Source organism: Macrobrachium nipponense, chromosome 7, assembly GCF_015104395.2.
Source record: "Macrobrachium nipponense isolate FS-2020 chromosome 7, ASM1510439v2, whole genome shotgun sequence".
Classification (NCBI taxonomy): domain Eukaryota; kingdom Metazoa; phylum Arthropoda; class Malacostraca; order Decapoda; family Palaemonidae; genus Macrobrachium; species Macrobrachium nipponense.
This window is the reverse complement of record NC_061109.1, coordinates 1,612,556-1,633,028: the sequence shown is the minus strand read 5'-3', so window position 1 is coordinate 1,633,028 and position 20,473 is coordinate 1,612,556.

Genomic DNA, 20,473 nt, shown 5'->3' with positions numbered 1-20,473 from the left:
GCTACAGCCAGAAGCACAAACATATCCTACAGTGCCGCAGTAACTGGCCCTACCCAACCCCATAACTCTAATACAACACCTAGTACGGGCAGTCCCCAGGTTACGACGGGGTTCCGTTCTTTAGACGCGTCGTAACCCGAAAATCGTCTTAAGCCGGAACAACGTTCTTGAAAACGTGTCCACAGGGAAAATTTCACTAATTTGCAATTTTTCTTAGGGCCGTATCTAAAATTATCACTAATTTACTTTTTTCATGTGCAACACTGTGTATTCATAAATTACTGTATATTTTCATTAAAATACAAGAGAGAGAGAGAGAGAGAGAGAGAGAGAGAGAGAGAGAGAGAGAGAGAGAGAGATTACATAAAACCATTAAATTCGTTGACCATTGTATGGCATTGTTAAGCTCCGAGTGTCACTGAAGTTATGAGGTAGGGAAATTGATACAGAAAAAGACGAAGGGAAGAATTTTCTTTTGAAATTAGTTACTGTATTATTACTACTTCTATTATTATTATTATTATTATTATTTGAAAATATAATAAACACTTGCATCTACCATAAAAATTCTCTCATCTCAGTAAGAAAGAGGAATTATCCTTACAAGTGAAATGGAAAGGTCATTTTCATCTCTTTAAAATACGACCATTATGAATTTTGTCATTAAAGTTTTATTATTATTATTATTATTATTATTATTATTATTAAATAACTGAAATTATCAATAAACATTTTACATACTAGTACCATAAAAATTCTTTCATCTCGGTAAAAGAGAGAGAGAGAGTGTGTATCTCTCTCTGTTCTCTCAAAAAATACTTATAACGCTTCCAGCGAAATTGTAGCGGAACTGATTTGGATAGGTTCCGTTGTTTCGTCCATGGAATAAGTCTCTTTTTCAGAATATCTGGGATTCTTGAAACTTTGTCTCTGAATTTGAGATTTGCTCTTGATCTCCAAACCTGATTGATATCCTTTAATCTGGTTTTCAATAGAACATCTGTCACTGATGCGAATTGAAGGGAGCCTAGGATTCTCTCCTGTTCCCTTCGGAATGACCGCCTGTTTTTGACAAAGCATTTTGTAGCTTTTACTATCTCTTTGACCTTCTTGGTCGGTAGAGATAGCTCGTGTTTGTTCAAATCCCATTGAATCCCTAACCACTGGAACTGGGATGCTGGAGTCAGTCTGGATTTTGCCACATTTACTTGGAACCCTAAATATTTTAGGAATTTCAGTACTTTGGATGTTGACCTTTGACACTCTTGATTTGTTGTTCGCCCAAATTAACCAATCGTCCAGGTAGGCTACTAATAGTATTCCTTTCTTCCTCAATTCCTAAACTACTGTCTCCCCTAATTTCGTGAACACCCTGGGTGCTATATTGAGTCTGAAGGGCATTACTTTGAATGAGTAGGCTTTTTTGCCTAGCTTGAATCCTAGGTATGGAGAGAAGTTTCTGGCTATTGGGACGTGATAGTACGCGTCTGTAAGATATATAGAGGTGGTGACGGCCCCACGGGGAAGTAAGGTCCGTACCTGTGAGATTGTCAGCATATGGAACTTGTCGCAGTGAATGTAGGAATTCAGCCGAGACAAATCCAAGATTACTCGTCTTTCGTTCGAGGCCTTCTTTGGGACACTGAACAGACGTGCTTGGAACGTTATGCTCTTCACCCTCTTTATGGCATGTTTCTGAAGAAGATCCTTTGCATACTCTAAGAGGTCCTCTGTTGGTTTTTGGAAGAAGCTGACTGTAGGGGGAGGGCCCTTCTCCCACTTCCAGCCTAGACCTTTTGATATTATACTGTGGGCCCATGGACTGAAGGTCCATCGGTCCTTGAATAAGTACAGTCTCCCCCCTACCTGGGAGACCTCACTGGTTGGATGTTGGTTTAGTTCCTCTACCTCCTCGGAATCCTCTACCCCTGGCTCCACCTCACAGTCAGGAGCCTCCTCTGGCTCGGCTACTCCCAGCATGTCTGCTATATGGGCTAAAAGAACCTCTCGCCTCATAGGCAGGATTAAATGCTGGGGAAGCCACAACCTGAGATGAAGTCGAAGGTTGAGGTTCCGAGTTTGGTTGGACTAACACATACTGTGGTGGTGTTACCTTTGAGGTGGACGGCACTGCCTGCATATATCCATGAGGACGGGCTGTCTGGTAAGGGTTATACCTTCTCACCTTCTTTTTAGGCCCTTGTTGATGAGAAGACGCATCAAACTGGCGCTTGAAGGGAAGACCCCACCTCACTCTCAGACTTTGGTTAACCCTGGCTGCCTCGTGCAAGATTGAAATGACCTCCTCTTTGGGGAAGAGGTTTTCTCCCCAAATGGATGATTTAATCAGCTGCTTAGGTTCGTGTTTAACTGTAGCTCCAGCCAAAACATGTTTCCTACAGGCCCTTCTTGCCATAGCAAAGTCATGCAGATCTGTTTGCAAAGTCTGTAAAAGACTTTTTGTCAAGACCCGAAAGACTGCTTCGTCTTCATAGGTTGTAGCTAACAACTCCGCCGAGGTGACGGAGTTGATAGTCCTGGCTAACCTCGTCCTTGCCTCAAAGTCCCCCTTGATCAAATGGTCGGGAAGCTTGGGCAACTGTTCGGAGAACAAGTCTGAAGCACAATCCGGCTCCAATTTACCAGCAGTAAATGTTGCCGGAGCGTTTATCCAAATGTCCGATCCTGTGGGCAACAGCAAGGATGTAGGTTCTGTTTCCCTCAGGACCGGCGTTGGTTTGTCCTCGTTTATGGCCTGCAATGTTAACTCCGCCACCTTAGTTGTACAAGGTGACGGAATGTTTTCGGGGGTGACGAACATTGTGTACTTCCCCTTATGCGGTGTCAATTCAGTGTTGACACAATTTAGTTCTGTTAGAGAACGGACCCAGGCAGCTTGGGCCTGTTCTCTGGGGAAGATCACCGTTTCCTTCGGTACTTTGTCTATTCTGACTAGCGCATGTTGTGCTAGTCTGACAAAGCCTGGGAACGGGAACTGCATACCGGCTGGGAATAGCTCGTAATCCTCAATCGGTCTTGTTCCGCACCCCTCGATTGTTAGTCTTCCTTCTACGAAGGAAGCATTTAGGGCCAACCTCCACTGATTTTCCTTATCAAAGGGTGGAAGCTTTGAAGCATCCGGAACCATCATTGATAGGGCTGGTGTTCCGGATCGCAAGAGACCGGAGAGCATCTCCTCAATGGGCCTAATTCTCTCCATCAAGTGACGAGAGAGCTTGATTGGAGATGTCCGTTGTTGGCCCGAGGTGTGCGTCTAGCCTCTGATCTATTACTCCACTAACCCTGGCTAACAGTTGGTTAGTGAAGTCTACCAGGTCAAAAAGCTGTTCCGCCGCCCTTGAGAATGACCCTGCTCCTTCGGTAGGGGAAGGATTTATGGCGGCAGGCTGAATGAAAGATGATGTCGACGGCTGTGACACCGAAGACATCTCATTCGCCGCTGGCGGAACAGACTTGGTCTTCTTTAAAGTCTTCTTGACTTTAGGAATGACTGACGGCATTCCTTGTTCTTTAGCGGGTTTCGTAAAACCCTTAAAGCATGTATTAGAAAAAAGGGAAGGAGAAGGACTGGGACTGGGATGGGAACTCGCCCCACTTACCTCCCCACCTACCTGTTCCATCGGCTCGACGTTGATGTCTATCGCCGCCACATCGTCCATAAGGTCCTGCTGCTCCTCCAAGGCGGCCGTTGTCTCCAGACGTATGGCCTCGATGAGGGGTTCGGCTATCTCCCTGGGCACCGCTGTTGTCATAGTGGCGCCCGAAAAGATCATCGCACATAGGCCAGCATCCAATACGTAGGGCTGACCTTTCGGCGCGTTTTTGCCGAAACCCCCCACCCATTTACGAAGGGACACCCTTGCGTCGTGTAGGATCGCCTTGTCCGCCTGTAAGTTAATCTTCGTTTTAGTGGCGGATTCGAATAGTTTACAGATTTACATAACTATATTACCTATTAAATGTAAGACAATTTCGTAAAATCCTTACCTGTTCGTCAGTCATAATTGAGACTAGCTCATAACAGACGGTACAGGCGTCTGGATGCCAGACCACGTAGTTATCCAATGGTACTGCGCAGTTGGCATGTGAGCGGCAGACTACGTGGCAGTAGGAATTCCCCAACGACGCATGACATCCCTCCGCCTGGCAACGGACTACCTGTAATGTGAAAAAACCCAATGAGTTTCTTCCCTTTGATGGTTTGTTGCTAAATTATCGATGAAATACTTCGGAGCCGAAATATTCCGTCTTAGGCATGCAGACAGGCATTTTCTAGAAAAACCATGCATTTTCTTCTATTGGCAAAATATTTCGTTGCCGAAATATTTCAGTATAATTGTAATTAGTTATTTACAACTTTTAAATTAAGTTATAAACTCATAATTTTATTACTGATTATATTTGCCGAAGGAATATTTCGTCGCCAAAATATTCCGTGGACGACTGAATATCAATTATAAATAACTAGGTCGTAAAACTCGTAAGTTTTATAGTGTTTGTCGGCGGAATATTTCGTTCCCGAAATATTCCGTGCCGACGTATATGCCTTAATTTTTCCAGAAAATGAATTATCTAGGTTGTCGGGGAAATACTTCGTTGCCGAAGTATTCCGGTATCAACTTATTACAGTAGCTTAGACTAAATGTATTCATATCTAGGTTGTCGGGGAAATACTTCGTTGCTGAAGTATTCCGGATTAGACTTATTACTAAATAGCTTAGACTAATAAGGCTTATATTTGTATACTTATCTAGGATGTCGGCGAAATACTTCGTGAAGTATTCCGGTACCGACCTACATAATAAATCTAATAAACTTCTAGGTATAATAGTATAAACTGAGGATTCCATTCAGAGACATGTTTATATTAAAACACCAAACTTCGTCGGTGTCGGAAAAAAAGACATGGCGTACCTCTATAATTTCCGAAGCTAGGAATAATTCAGTCTGAATTCCGGCAATGCCGAACTTCGATAACTATTATCCTTCTACCTTGCCTCTGATCGCTCTGATTAAAAGTATTCTCTGTTCGCCGAAGCTCCAGAGATAATATAGTAGAGATATTATCGTAATAATATCTATTATTCAATCTTTGCGATCAGAGGTTTGTAAGCAATAGTTTATGTTGCTTGCTCTACCCCTGATCTAAAGTGGATCCACTCCTAGGCTACGTAGCCTAGATTTTTTGCTGACAAGCCGTAGCTCGTTGCGATCGAAGGTGGTCCAACCCGGTCAGGAGGTTATCCAGGTAGGCTATGCACATAATACCATTACTTAGGTTATTTATTGATCTAAATATAACAATATATCACAAGGTGCATAGAAGTTATCTCCTAATATCTGGTACTAATCTACGTAGTCCATAGTATCGCTTAAATTCCCATTCGTAATGGGCACTTTTCCTCTGAACGTATCAGCAAAGTCATTTATCGACGTAGCTCGTTATGACGAGAAAAAACATGCATTTAAGCTTATTAAGCTTATCAATTTAAGCTAACTAGGGATAATTTAACCATGTATCCGGTTTAAGGATCAAATATGGTTACCGTTATAAGACTAGCCTAGGTTCGAGAATGGCTCACCAGCACCGAGATCTTGTCGTATCAATATATAAGCCATATTATTCTGAAATGAAACTAATATCCGTCCTAACCGAAATATCACATTTTAATCATCTTATTAGCAAAACTAAGCCTATATTATAATTTTACATATGCCGTGCGTAATTCGTTGTTGCTATGCTGACGCTCAAAATGGCGGCTCAGCCGGCGACACCCTCAACTCATATTTTGAGGGGCCTGGACTGATAGCATACTTAATATAACTTAAATATGATAAAAAACCAAATTGGGGTACTCAACTTCGAAGCAGCAGAAGATTGGGCACTCATAATGATTGAAATTAGCGTAATCCACAATGGAAAAAGCACAGCAAAATTCTAGTTAGATAAGCGCACGGCTCTCAAACAGGAATGAAGGTGGCGCGTGGGTAAGTAGTAGTAGTGGCGAGCGAGGACGAGCAGTGGGATTTCGTTGTAGCGGCTCCCACCAAAGAGAGGGATTTTGAAGGGAAATTTTTAAATGGCAGAAGTACTGTGGTTTGTGGTAACACAGCACCCCTATACTATACCGACACCCTTTGTGCTGGGGGTAGTAACCTCAGCATAACTATGTTAGCTTTTTCTCTGGTATATTTAGAGTTTATTTATACTAGAAAAATGAGTAACGGATTTTTCATCGGCCGACACAGGTCGACACCAGAAAAGAGATTTTAAAGTCAGGAAGTCTAGAAGTGGAAATGTATATCTATGCGAATAATCTTATACAGGGTAAATAGTATATATAAAATTTGTAAGGAAAACCTTTTCTTTAGTTTGAATAAGGAATATCTAATTTAACATAATTACATATATTTTACAATCATGCAGATTTCCAGCATGAAACTAATATTATATTGTTCAATTTTGGTACTGTTTTTTTCAGACATTCTTCTCATGTGGATGGAGTATTAAAACAAAAAATATCATTTGAAAGTACTAAAGTCTTATTTATTACAGCAAGTAACGTAACTCTTAAGCTGGTGATAAGGTCATCAGTCTAGAAGGTGCCTGGCGCGTTTGCCGAATAATCATTGTTCCTTTTAACCTCAATAAACTGCTTGCACAGGCTTCATCTGTAGTGTGTGTCATCTCGTGCTTGCAAAGCAGGTTGGCTGGAGAGAGGAATGCTTAGCACGAACTTCTCATGGGCAAGGCAGGTCGTTAAGTAAAAGTGTCTATACGTGTGTGCAATGCAACTTTAGTTAAGGAATTGCAATCGTTTTAAAATTGATGAACAAAATAAGCAAACAGAATTTTTATAACATCAAAATGAATTAATTTTTTCTGAACCTCATAGACAATTAGAGTCAATAAATCAGCTTATGATATTGGTAAACGGACATTTAGAAGTATCAGGTCATGGATATGAAAAATTTACTTGCAACATTAGCCTATTACAATTCAAGTAAATCACATTCATAAGAAAATGTCACATTTTCTTGAAAAACCCAAAGTTTATATAGAAATTAGTTACATAGTGGGTTCTTTCGTTGCATCTCCTGCCTATTAAAGTTCTAAAAATTAACCTCAGAAGATGCGCGCGAGAAAATTGAATATGAAACTTTTGTTAGGGGCACATAGGATCGGATTTTATCACAGCTTAATTTCAGTAAGCGTAGAGAAATACAGAATCATGATTAATATTCTCTGACTCTTATGTTGCTTGGCAATCTCACCAATAGCTCCGTTTCCCACTTTTTTGTCTAGTAACTTACTACCAGTGATATCGAATTTTCTTTGGGATTCGTATTGATATCCGTTTGTTTTTTATAATTATGGATATTTTTACAGTCATCATAGACCTGGATAGGTTCACTCATTGTTATAATGCCATGAATGAAAAAGTTTGTACAGCTGACTCTTTTGAATTCCATAAAATATCAGCGAATTCATGTGGGTTAAGTATGATATTGTTATAATACAATAAAGTTTTGTACATACTTACCTGGCAGATATATACTATAGTCTCCGACGTCCCGACAGAATTCAAAACTCGCGGCACACGTGACAGGTAGGTCAGGTGATCAGCCCATTCCCGCCGCTGGGTGGCGGGACTAGGAACCATTCCCGTTTTCAGTCAGATTTTCTCTTCCACCTGTCTCCTGAGGGGAGGCTGGGCGGGCCATTAATCGTATATATCTGCCGGGTAAGTATGTACAAAACGTTATTGTATTATAACAATATCATTTTTGTACATGCAACTTCCCCGGCAGATATATACTTAGCTGATTGGCACCCTTGGAGGAGGGCAAGAGACAGCTACATAACAAAATAATTATCAATCTAAAAACGGAGAAAACAACATACGTTGCAGGTAAATTAAAAAACAACCTTGGTTCCTACCTGATATGGCAGAAGACTTCAATGATACTGTCTATGAATCTGCTTGCCACAAGAGTTTCAGAGAGGATGAGACCTATGACTGACAACCCTTTCGGATCATACCAATGGGGGCTTACCCGCTTACTTGGCAGAGCCTTGTCCTGGATCGTACCAATGGGGGCTGACCCACTTACATGGCAGAGCCTTCACCTGTATCTTATCAACGGGGGCTAACCCTCTTACATGATAGAGCTTTAGGTAACTAAGACACTACAAGGAGCACAACAACCAATCCCGATCACCTGACCACACTAAAATGTTAGACCTACGACTTGAAAGGGGTTCACCTCTTGAACCCTCTCCCAATCGACCTAATAAGCACACCAAAAACCATTAAAAAACCTAACCTAACTATACTAAAAAGGATTGGGTTCAGCTCCCTGTCCCAGCAACGAATCCACAGATACGTAAGCTCCTAGAGTAAAGCATTTGTCGTACGTAACTTGAATGTCTCTCAAGTATGAGACGCAAAGACCGAATTGCATCTCCAAAATGTCGATTCGATGAGAGTCTGTATAGACAAGTTTTTATGGAATGCTAACGAGGTAGCAACGGCTCTTACCTCGTGACCTTTTACTCTAAGGAGGTCCAGGTGTTCTTCTTTACATGCTAAATGGGCTTCCTTGATCACGTCTTTAATGAAGAACGCCTGAGCATTTTTAGAGATTTGTCTTTTAGGATCTCTAACTGAGCACCATAAGCTTTCCTTATTACCTTTTAGTTTGTTCTTCCTCTCCAAATAAAATTTAAGGCTTCTAACTGGACAAAGAGCCCTTTCTTGTTCTGTTCCCGTTAGAGACGAAAGTCCTTTAACCTCGAAGGTCCTAGGCCAAGGTTTTGAAGGGTTCTCGTTCTTTGCCAGAAAAAGAGGTTTAAAAGAACAGAAAGCTGAGTCATTTCTAAAGCCAACATTATGTTCCAATGCTTGTAGCTCGCTTACCCTCTTGGCTGAGGCTAAAGTGACCAAGAATAAGGACTTCCTAGTCAAATCTCTAAACGTAGCATTACGTGGAGGTTCAAATTTGGGGGTCATCAAGAACTTAAGAACCACATCTAGGTTCCAGCTTGGTGCTCTAATGTTCTTCGTCTTCGCCGTCTCGAAAGATCTAATCAAATCATGAAGATCTTTGTCTTCTGCAATGTTAAGGCCTCTATGTCTGAAGACTGAAGAAAGCATACTCTTATAGCCTTTAATCGTGGAAACTGCTAGATTAGCTTTCTCCTTCAAGTAAAGGAGGAAATTGGCTATATCAGTCACAGAGGTACTGGAAGAGGATGTTTTCTGGGCTCTGCTCCATCTGCGAAACACCTCCCACTTCGACTAGTAGACTCGAATAGTAGATGGTCTCCTTGCCCTTGCGATAGCTTTTGCAACTCCTCGAGAAAAACCTCTCGCTCTGACAAGTCCTTCGATAGTCTGAAGGCAGTCAGAGCGAGAGCGGGGAGGTTTTTGCGATATCTGTCAAAGTGGGGTTGTTTGAGAAGATCGTTCCTGTTTGGAAGTGATCTCGGAAAGTCTACGATCCATCCCAGTACCTGTGTACCAGTTTTGCGCCGGCCAGAACGGGGCGATGAGGATCAGTTTGGCTCCCTCTGCTGCTGCAAACTTTCTCACTACTTCTGAGATGATCTTGAATGGCGGGAAGGCATAACCGTCTATTCTGGACCAATTGAGAAGGAGACCGTCCACCGAAACCGCCCTTGGATCGGAGATCGGGGAGCAGTAATTTTCCAGCCTGTTGTTCCAATGAGTGGCGAACAGATCTATATTTGGTCTCCCCCAGAGATTCCAAAGTCTGTTGCAGACCTCTGGATGTAATGTCCACTCTGTAGGCAGCACTTGATCCTTCCTGCTCAGAAGGTTGGCCCTCACGTTCTTCTCTCCTTGTATAAATCTTGTGAGGAGAGTGATCTTTCGCTCTTCTGCCCAAAGCAGTAATTCTCTTGCCTTCTCGTAAAGGGAGAACGAGTGAGTCCCTCCTTGTTTCTTGATATAAGCTAAGGCCGTCGTGTTGTCCGAATTGACCTGCAGGACTGCGCCTGAGATCTGAGCCTCGTAGTGTATGAGAGACAGGCGAATCGCCGCCAATTCCTTTAAGTTGATGTGCCAGGACACCTGTTCTCCTCTCCAGGTGCCTGACACTTCTCTCGTACCCAGAGTGGCTCCCCACCCCGACTCTGAGGCGTCTGAAAATAACACTAGCTGAGGGCTCGGTACGTGCAGAGATACTCCTTCGTTGAGTCTGTCCGGCTTTATCCACCAACGAAGGTCTTCCTTTATCCTCCTCGAAATCAGAAAGGAATCTGACAGATTTTGGGACTTATGATCCCAATGATCTTTGAGGTAGAATTGTAGAGGCCTTAGATGAAGCCTTCCTAGAGAAATTAACTGTTCCAACGAGGAAACGGTCCCCAGAAGACTCATCCATTCCCTCGCGGAACATTGTTCTTTCTCTAGGAAGGTTGCTACTTTCTCCAAGCAGCGGTTTTGTCTTTCCTGTGACGGAAACGCATGAAAACCCAGAGAATCCATCCGAATCCCCAGATAAACGATGTTCTGCTGGGGAATCATCTGGGATTTCTCGAGGTTTACTAACAGTCCTAAGTCTTGTGCTAACTTCAGAGTCAAAATCAAGTCCTCCAGACATCTGACTTGCGACTGGGCCCGTATCAGCCAATCGTCTAGATACAAGGATATCCGAATCCCTTTGAGATGAAGCCAGTGAGCCACATTCTTCATCAACGCTGTAAATACTTGTGGGGCTGTTGAGAGTCCGAAGCAGAGGGCCCGAAACTGAAATATTTTCCCCTCAACCATGAACCCGAGGTATTTTCTGGACGATGGATGAATGGGCACGTGGAACATAGGCATCCTGAAGGTCCAGGGATACCATCCAGTCCCCTGGACGAAGGGCTGCTAACACCGAGGATGTCGTTTTCATTGTGAACTTCCTCTTTGCTACGAACACGTTCAGGGCGCTCACGTCTAGCACCGGCCTCCAACCTCCCGAACTTTTCGAAACCAAAAACAGGCGATTGTAAAACCCCTGGGAAGTGAGATCTTCCACTTCCTCTATCGCTTCCTTGGACAGCATTTGATTGACGAGATGTAGCAGTGCTTGTTTCTTGATAGGATCCTTGTAATTTGCTGTCAACTCCCTTGGAGTTGTAGTCAAGGGAGGTTTTTCCCTGAAGGGGATCAAGTATCCTTTCTTTAGGATGGAGAGGGACCAGGCATCGGCACCTTTCTGTGCCCAGGCTTCGTGAAAGTTTAGGAGCCTGGCACCTACTTTCGTCTGGAGGACAGCATTCTCACTGGGTCTTGACAAAAGGTCTTCTTGAAGACCTTCCTCTCTTCTCAGACCTCCTACTTCTGAGAGAGGATCTAGGTGCGGACCTTCCCCGAAAGGGCTGCTGGAAGGGAGCTTTTTCTTTCTTGGTAACCGGGACCGCCGGTTTTAGACTCTTAGCCGACTGGGCCAGGAGATCCTGAGTGGTCTTTTCTGATAAAGTCCTCGATATGTCCTTCACTATCTCCTGAGGAAAGAGGTGACTGGAGAGGGGCGCGTATAATAAGGCAGATCTCTGAAGCGGTGACACAGATTTCGTTAAGAAGGAGCTAAACACTGCTCTCTTCTTAAGAATACAAGATCCAAACAGGGATGCTACCTCATTGGATCCATCCATAACCGCCTTGTCGAGGCACGACAAAACACTACCCATTTCGTCCATGCTGACAAACTCTGGATCTTGTGACTTCTTGGCTAAAGCTCCTAACGCCCAGTCCATAAAATTAAAAACTTCGAGGGACCGAAACAGGCCCTTGATGAGATGATCCAACTCACACATCCCCCATGTGGCTTTAGCAGATTGCAGAGAGCGCCGTCTAGACGAATCCACTAGTGCGGAGAAGTCTGCATCAGAAGATGACGGGAGTCCAAGGCCCATCGGTTCTTTGGTGTCGTACCACATACCAGGTTTCCCCGTAAGCCTGGAAGGTGGACAAGTAAACACCGTCTTCCCCGCTTCCTTCCTGGATTTCAGCCAGCTCTCTAAACTCTTAAGAGATTTCTTCATTGAAAGAGTCGGGGTCATCCTGACGAAAGAGGGGGACTTCGACAATTTCGTACTGGAGAGTAACGATCCTGGAGAAGCAGGATTCGAAGGTCGTAGAGAATCTCCGAACACTTGCAGCAGGAGAGAAGCCAGTCTCTTGTAATCCGAAATAGCTGCGTCTTTGGACGTTTCCTTTTCCGAAACTTCTTCAAAGGGAGCTGAAGGAGAAGAAGGCTTTCCAGGAGAAAGATCCTTAGGAGGGGAACCCATTCTACTCTTCCCTGAAACTTGATCCGGAGAACGGAGCCTTTTCCTCTCAAGACTCCTGTCTGAAGAGGCATTGAAATCCACTTGTTGGATATTATCTGAAGTCTTGATGTTATCCTCTTCCTTCCTGTATGAATCCTGAAGCTTGTTTATGCGCCTGAGAGGAGAGGCGCTTGCGTCCTTGAATGCGCGCCTAAGAGGCAAAATGCACCTACTGCTACTAGGTCTTCTGATAGGTTCTTGGCGCCTGCGAGAAGAGGCGCTTGCGACCTGGTTATGGTGCCTGGTAGGAGAAAAGCGCCTGCGAGGCGAAGGGAGAAAGTCTCTGTCCTGGCGCCAAGAAGGAGAGGCGCTTGCGTCCTTCCTAGAACGCCTGGGAGGAGATGAGCACACATCACGATCTTGTTGCTTACTCGGAGAGACTTTTGAGTCCCTAGAAGAGAGTCTAGACGATCCAATATCATCTGGAAGCCTCTTGGTCTCTGGGCGCTTGTAAGGAGAGAAAGTTTCCTTCGAAGCTCGTCCGGAAACGGAACGAATCCTCCTACTTTCTTGTGGCGCTCTGTAACGAGAGGGGCTCTCGCCTCTATCGGAACGCTTTAACAAACGAATTCTCTCACGAGAGAACCGCAAAGAATCAGACAAACGGAGGCTCTCAGGCTCCTGGTCCTTGTCAAGTGAGGCGCTTCTGCCTCGCGATAAACTCCTAGGAGATCTCTTGTCCGAAGAGTGCTTCCGATCCGAATGCTGAGTTGGAGAGGAGTGTCTAAATTCGCAAGCGAACGAAGAAGGCGGCTTCGCTGGGGACAAAAACCTTTCAGGCGAGTTGCATCTGCTGGCGCCAGAGCGCCTACTTCCCGAGGCTCTCCTATCCGAGCTCTTGACGGGAAGGGATAAGTCTTTCCTCCGAGAAGAGCCTTTCGAAAGCACTCCTACTAAGTCGGACAATTGCTCCTGGAGGCCTACTAGAACTTCCTTCGTCTTAGACGAAAAACCTTCCGGAGAGGAGTCAGGCGATCTAGGCGCTCTCTTCTTACGATCAGGAGAATAATCTGGAAAATGCTCAGGACTGGAATGCAAAGTGTCGCTTGCGGGCGGCTTCCAGGCTCTCTTGAGAGGGCGCGACTTAGAAGACGAACTCCATCCTCTTCTCGGAGAAGACGAATCAGAATCAGAAAAGCACTTCCTCAGGACGCTTTTGCAATAGCTGTCCTTGGCAGCCTGGGAAGCGACTACAGGATCTGCCGAAGGGACGCCTGACCGTTGGGCGTATCCCACATTCCCCTTGCGGCTGTTGACATTCCTCCTCCCCTGGGCACGGGAGTTTGGAAGCGGTCTAGGCCTAGGAGCAATGTGGGATCGATCAGACGCCCCCTCCACTTCACTGGGGACACTGCACAAATCACTGCACACGTCACTGCGCTTACCTGTATCCTTCATCGCTTGCAGTTGTGATTGCAAGCTGATAATAGAGGCTCTCATTGCAGCCATTTCCGTAGACGTATCCACGGGTTCGCTGCGGGGAGAAGGGGCTGAAACCAAACTATGAGCAGGAGAATTAACAGAAGGGTTAGGAACTACCTCTTGCTCAATAGAGCAGGATCTACTCGAGCTTCTGATGGAAGCTTTCCTAACCATATCCTTCTCTAGTTTTCTTATATAAGAAGCCAAGTTCTTCCATTCAACCTCAGTTAAACTTTCACACTCAATACAGTATTAGTTGCAGAACACTCATTCCCCCTACATTTACTACAGACCGTGTGAGGATCCACCGAAGCCTTCGGTAGCCTCACCTTACATTCCTCTTTCGCACAAACTCTAAATACAGGTACCACGTCAGACATTTTTAAAGAGAAATCTAATCCAAAATCCAAAAAACGGTCCACGATAAGCGTATGCCAAAGCCAAAGATCAATACGACACCAAAGGTCAATCTATGATAATCCTCAGCAAACGAGAAAAGAATTCTAAGCAGGAGGAAACAACAACGTTGTTGTCGTTCCCGGCGACAGAGAAAATCTGACTGAAAACGGGAATGGTTCCTAGTCCCGCCACCCAGCGGCGGGAATGGGCTGATCACCTGACCTACCTGTCGCGTGTGCCGCGAGTTTTGAATTCTGTCGGGACGTCGGAGACTATAGCTAGACTATAGCTAAGTATATATCTGCCGGGGAAGTTGCATGTACAAAACTGGTTCTTAATGGCTTTCTCCCTCCCGTATTTGGATGTTGTCTGAATTTACTTTGCCCTTGTGACAAGTATAATTTCACTTACAGGCTGATTAATGGAACCTGGTTACAGTACCCTGCAGTACAAGAGGTTCACATCGCATGCCCAGGCAGATCGTCTACAACTTCAAAAACCGTTCGTCGCTGCGGACGACTGCAGTGAAGTAACAACCGCCTACAATGTGAAGGGAATAAGCTTCATCATAAGTGAACAAGCCATTTCGTGGACTTCTCGGACCGACACCCGTAACCCGTCGTTAATCTTGTTTTTAATGCAGAATGCTCTGGCGGCTGTCGGGAATCGACTACAAAAGGGACAAACTTCCGACAATTACGACCAAGAGGATATTCAACTCTACGTTTGCTGGCGAAGGACTCGTGTTGGGGATGATTTTATTCATCGCGAACGTATTCGTATGGCATAGGGACGAAAAGTTGTTCGAAACGCTAGAATGTGCAGTGGGTATTACCTCGGTCATGTATCCTATATATAAAGTATCATGTATCCTATATAAAAATTATCATAAATAACAGAATCGAAATATATATGTGCGTGTACGCACTGGGAATCTATTTAAAATGCACCTAGATTAATCACTTAGATTAGTCGTTTATGTTAATCAGTTGTATTAAGTGCACATATATTGATCATAATTATATGAATCCATATATATATGTATAAACAAATCAGGTAGCCTATAATCAATGTTACCTTTTATCTTACCAATAACTGCAGTTATATAAAAGTTAGTATATGGATTAATGAACCAGTTATATATGAGTTAGTATATGGGTCAATGAGTCACCATAAAAATTAATAATTTTTATCACTTCATATATGAATTTTTATCAGTTAAAATATGATTTTTATCATGTTAATCTTTATCCTATGCAATTATCAGAGTACATTAGTATTTTCTGAAGCATATGTATCTTAATGAATTGAAGTGAAAAACTGTATCATTATATATCACGTGATCACCATTATTTACGAATATCATCATATGCATATGTCTTATATCTTATTACTTGAATCTGTATTTGTGTACACCATGAATTTTTTTTACTTATAAGCATTTTCTATATATCTATATATATTCACCATAATGTCTGTATCACACTCCTATAAGTCAAATGCAAGTCAAGCTGGAGTAATATTCAGTGGTTGGTTTTGTAGCCGACCGAGCTTTTATGGAAGTGTTACATAATAAAAATATGGAATGTTATTCCATATATATAAAACATTAAAACTATGATTAATTAAAAACCAGTGACCCAAGAGGTCAACCAGATTGCTTGCAGGAATGTGATCAGACCAGATACAATAAAGTAGGCTAAGATGACGTGCCGTCACCTGTGGTCCTTCATTTGTTTTGAAAACATTAGTCCAAGCTTCCTGCTTGAGACAACTACCGCGCGACCTATAATTCAAACGGCCTACGTGATTTGTAATCTGTGTCATCTGTATGTATGTTCATATGTTCGAGCTACTGTCTGCTTCCTTTATGATTTGTAACCGAGATGGTAGTCAGCGTTGAATTAGCCATCATCATTGGCAGAAGCGATCAAGCCATCGTCATTAGAAGACCTGTACATCTTTACCTAAGCTTCATCATGTAGATTTGAATTAGCCATCATCATTGGCAGACCTGTACAAATTTCCTCTGATCTTCATCATGTAATCTCAGAGAATAGAACTATTTTCTATACTTCGTGTTTTCTACTAGAAACCTCACATCAGAAAGAAGATATCACGAGTTGAAACATCTCCGTCGTCATAAACAGAGAAGATACTGACTTCTTAAGTTATCAGCAAACCCCAAGACACTCCAATGAGTATGGAAGTGCATAACCAACCGACTTAGCGTAAGATTATCGCAAGTCTAACATAACCTCATAGGGTGCCTTATTATACACGGCAACAGCCCTTTCATATTCAAGCCGCTCAAGACAAGTTACAGAAAGGCATACAATGAAATTTTGGGGGAATTGTCAGGCAGGGACATGTCTAAAAAGCACTTCCCACATGTATTAATGAAGGCCATAAAAGAATGTAATATAGCTGCAAATATAAAAAGTGGATTCCGGACAACAGGTTTGGTCCCTTTTAACCCCAATGCTATCGGTCCCTCCAGGTATGTTACAGCAGCAGAAGAAGCTGCTTCTCCAGTCCCACTTCAAGAGACCTCTACAATTATTACATCAGCAGCAGCAGCTGCATCTCCCGAGGAAATTTACAAGGAAGGTTTTATGGAGGGACAAAGATCAGCCCTAAAGCGTATAGAGGCTTGTATCCCACAGGACCAAATTGCCTTTTACAAAACTAGGAAGACTCCTATAGGTTGGGTTGATGCTCCAGGCATACCTTATATAATTTTTAGGGAACTTCAGATCAGTCACCCATGCACCTTGAATCCATACCTATGCTGGACAAACCCAGCCTGAGGCAGTTGCCAATGAGAATGAGCCTTTCCCACAAGCAATTCCCTGTACAAGTGGGCTACAGTTCCAACCTAGTAGTAGTAGTGACATATCTTCACCTGGCCCATCTGGGGTTGCTTCTGCAACACCTACAGGAGTTGTTGAACGATTGTCAGACACTGTACGGAGGAAAATATTAGCCACTCCACCTGAATTTTTCCACGAATCTCCATGGAAGGCTTATTTTAAGTTTCCCAACTTAACCCAAAAGAAAAACAAAAAGCTCCAACAATACCTAAGGCAGCCAACAGTGAGGATTTCATCAGATGTACTTATAGATTAAAGAAAGGAAAAAAAAAGGCTCTCCGAAGAGGAAAAGGAGCAGCGCAAGAAGGAAAGGGAAGCAAAAATGCTGGAAAAAGCAACAGGAGGCAAAGGAAAAGGAAAGGGTAAAGGCAAGAGCACTGCTAAAAAGCAAAGGCTAGATGAAGAGTATAATAGTGAGAGTGATTTGAGTGGTGTGGAGGAAATGGAAGTAAGTGATGATAGTGAGAGTGAACTGAATAAATGTGGAACCTGCAGAGGAAAGGATGTGGCAAATTCTCTTTGAATGGGATGCCAGACTTGTGAAAGGTGGTTCCACAAAAGATGCGTTGGCATCCCACTCAAGTTAACAAAACAGGAAATAGAAAAACTAGAATTTATTTGTAGTTATTGTATGGACTCGTAGATTGTTTAAAAATAAAGCATATCAAATATTTGTATTTAGCAGTATATAATTTATATTTTTTTTAAGACATGATGTGATATATATATACAGTTGCAACAAAAGTACAAATAACTAATTCAGGAATTTTATAGCTTTAAGAACTTAATAACTGTGCATTTCTGGTGTCGACCTGTGTCAGCCGATAAAAAATCCCTGTAACTCATTTTTCTAGTATAAATAACTATAATATACCAGAGAAAAAGCTAACATGGTTATGCTGAGGTTACTACCCCCAGTGCGATCACCCCAAGGGTGTCGGTATAGTAAGGGGCGCTGTGTTACCACAAACCACAGGTCTTCTGCCATTTAGAAGGTTCCCTTCAAAATCCCTCTCTTTAGTGGGAGCCGTTACAACGAAATCCCACCAGCCGTCTTCGCTCGCCACTACTACTACTACCCACACGCTACTCTTCATTCCTGTATATAGAGCCGTGCGCTTCAGTACACGAATTTGCTATTGTCTTGCTATTGTGTTTGACGCGGATTGAAATTCATTATGAGTGCCCAATCTTCTGCTGCTTCGAAGTTGAGTACCCCAATTTGGTTTTTTATCATATTTAAGTTATTTTAAGTATGCTATCAGTCCAGGCCCCTCAAAATATGAGTTGAGGGTGCCGCCGGCTGAGCCGCCATTTTGAGCGTCAACATAGCAACAGCGAATTACGCACAGCATATGTAAAATTATATATATAGGCTTAGCTTTGCTTACAAGATGATTAAAATGTGATATTTCTGTTAGAACAGATATGGGTTACGTTTCATAATAATATGGCTTATATATTGATACGATAAGATCTCGGTGCTTGTGAGCCATTCTCGAACCTAGGCTAGTCTTATAACGGTAACCATATTTGATCCTTAACCGGATACATGGTTAAATTATCCCTAGTTAGCTTAAATTGATAAGCCTAATAAGCTTAAATGCATGTTTCTCTCGTTATAGCGTTTTAGGTCTATAAATGACTTTGCTGATACGATCGGGGAAAATTGCCCATTACGAATGGGAATTTAAGTGATACTATGGGCTACGTAGATTAGTACTAGATATTAAGAGATAACTCCTATGCACCTTGTGATATATTGTATATTTAGACTAATAAATACCCTAAGTAATGGTATTATGTGCATAGCCTACCTGGATAACCTCCTGACCGGGTTGGACCACTTCGATCGCGACGAGCCACGGCCCGTCAGCGAAAGATCTAGGCTACGTAGCCTAGGAGTGGATCCACTTTGGATCAGGGGTAGAGCCGAGCAACATGAACTATTACTGACAAATCTCTGATCTCATAGATTGAATAAAGGATATTATTTTGATAATATCTTTACTATATTATCTCTGGAGCCTCGGCGAACAGAGAATACTTTTATCGGAATGATTAGAGGCAGGGTAGAAGAATAATAGTACTCGAAGTTCGGCATTGCCGGAATTCAGACCGAATTATTCCTAGCTTCGGCAATTATAAAGGTACGCCATGTCCTTTCTCCGACATCGACGAAGTTCGGTGTACCATTACAAGCATGTCTCTGAACGGAATTCTCAGTTTATACTATTACACTTTAAAGTTTGTTAGTAATAATAATAGGTCGGTATCGGAATATTTCGGCAACGAAGTATTTCGCCGACAACTTAGATAAGAATACATTTTCTAGAAAAATTAAAGCATATACGTCAGTATGGAATATTTTGGGAACAAAATACTCCGCCGACAAACACCATAAAACTTACGAGTTTTACGACCTAGTTGTTTACAATTAGTATTATGTCGACCACGGAATATTTCGGCGACGAAATATTTCTTCGACAACTATAACCAATAATAAACTTACGAGTTTATAAGTTAGTTTACAGATTGTAAATAACTAGTACTAAAATGATACCGGAATATTTCGGCAACAAAATATTTCGCCAATGGAATAAAATGCATGATTTTTCTAGAAAATACCTGACTGCATGCCTAGACGGAATATTTCGGCAACAAAATATTTCGTCGACATTTAGCAACAAACCACCAAAGGGAAGAAAACTCATTGAGTTTTTTCACATTACAGGTGGTCCGTTGCCAGGCTGAGGGATGCCACGCATCATTGGGGAATTCGTACGGCCACGTAGTGTGCCGTTCACACGCCAATTGTGCAGTGCCCTTGGACAACTATGTGGTCTGGCACCCAGACGCCTGTACCGTCTGTTACGAACTGGTCTCAATCATGACTAACGAACAGGTAAGGACTTTTCGAAATTGTCTTACATATATTAAGGGATATAGTAATACAAATCCATAAATTATTCAACGAATCCGCCACTAAAACGAAGATTAACTTACAGGCGGATAAGGCGATCCTCCATGATGCCAGGGTGTCCCTTCGCAAATGGGTGGGGGGTTTCGGCAAAAACGCGCCTAAAGGTCAGCCTTATGTTTTGGATGCTGGCCTATGCGCCATGATTTTTTCAGGTGCCACTTTAACAACGGCGGTGCCCAGGGAGATTGCCGAACCCCTCATCGAAGCCATACGTGAGGAGACACATCCACCTTGGAGGAGCAGCAGGAATTGACAGACGATGTGGTGGCGATCAACATCAACGTCGAGCCCATGGTCATGGAGGAACAGGTAGGTGGGGAGGTAAGTGGGGCGAGTTCCCATCCCAGTCCTTCTCCTTCCCTTTCTTCTCTTCCATCCTTTAAGGGTTTTACGAAACCCATTAAAGAACAAGGAATACCGTCAGTTATT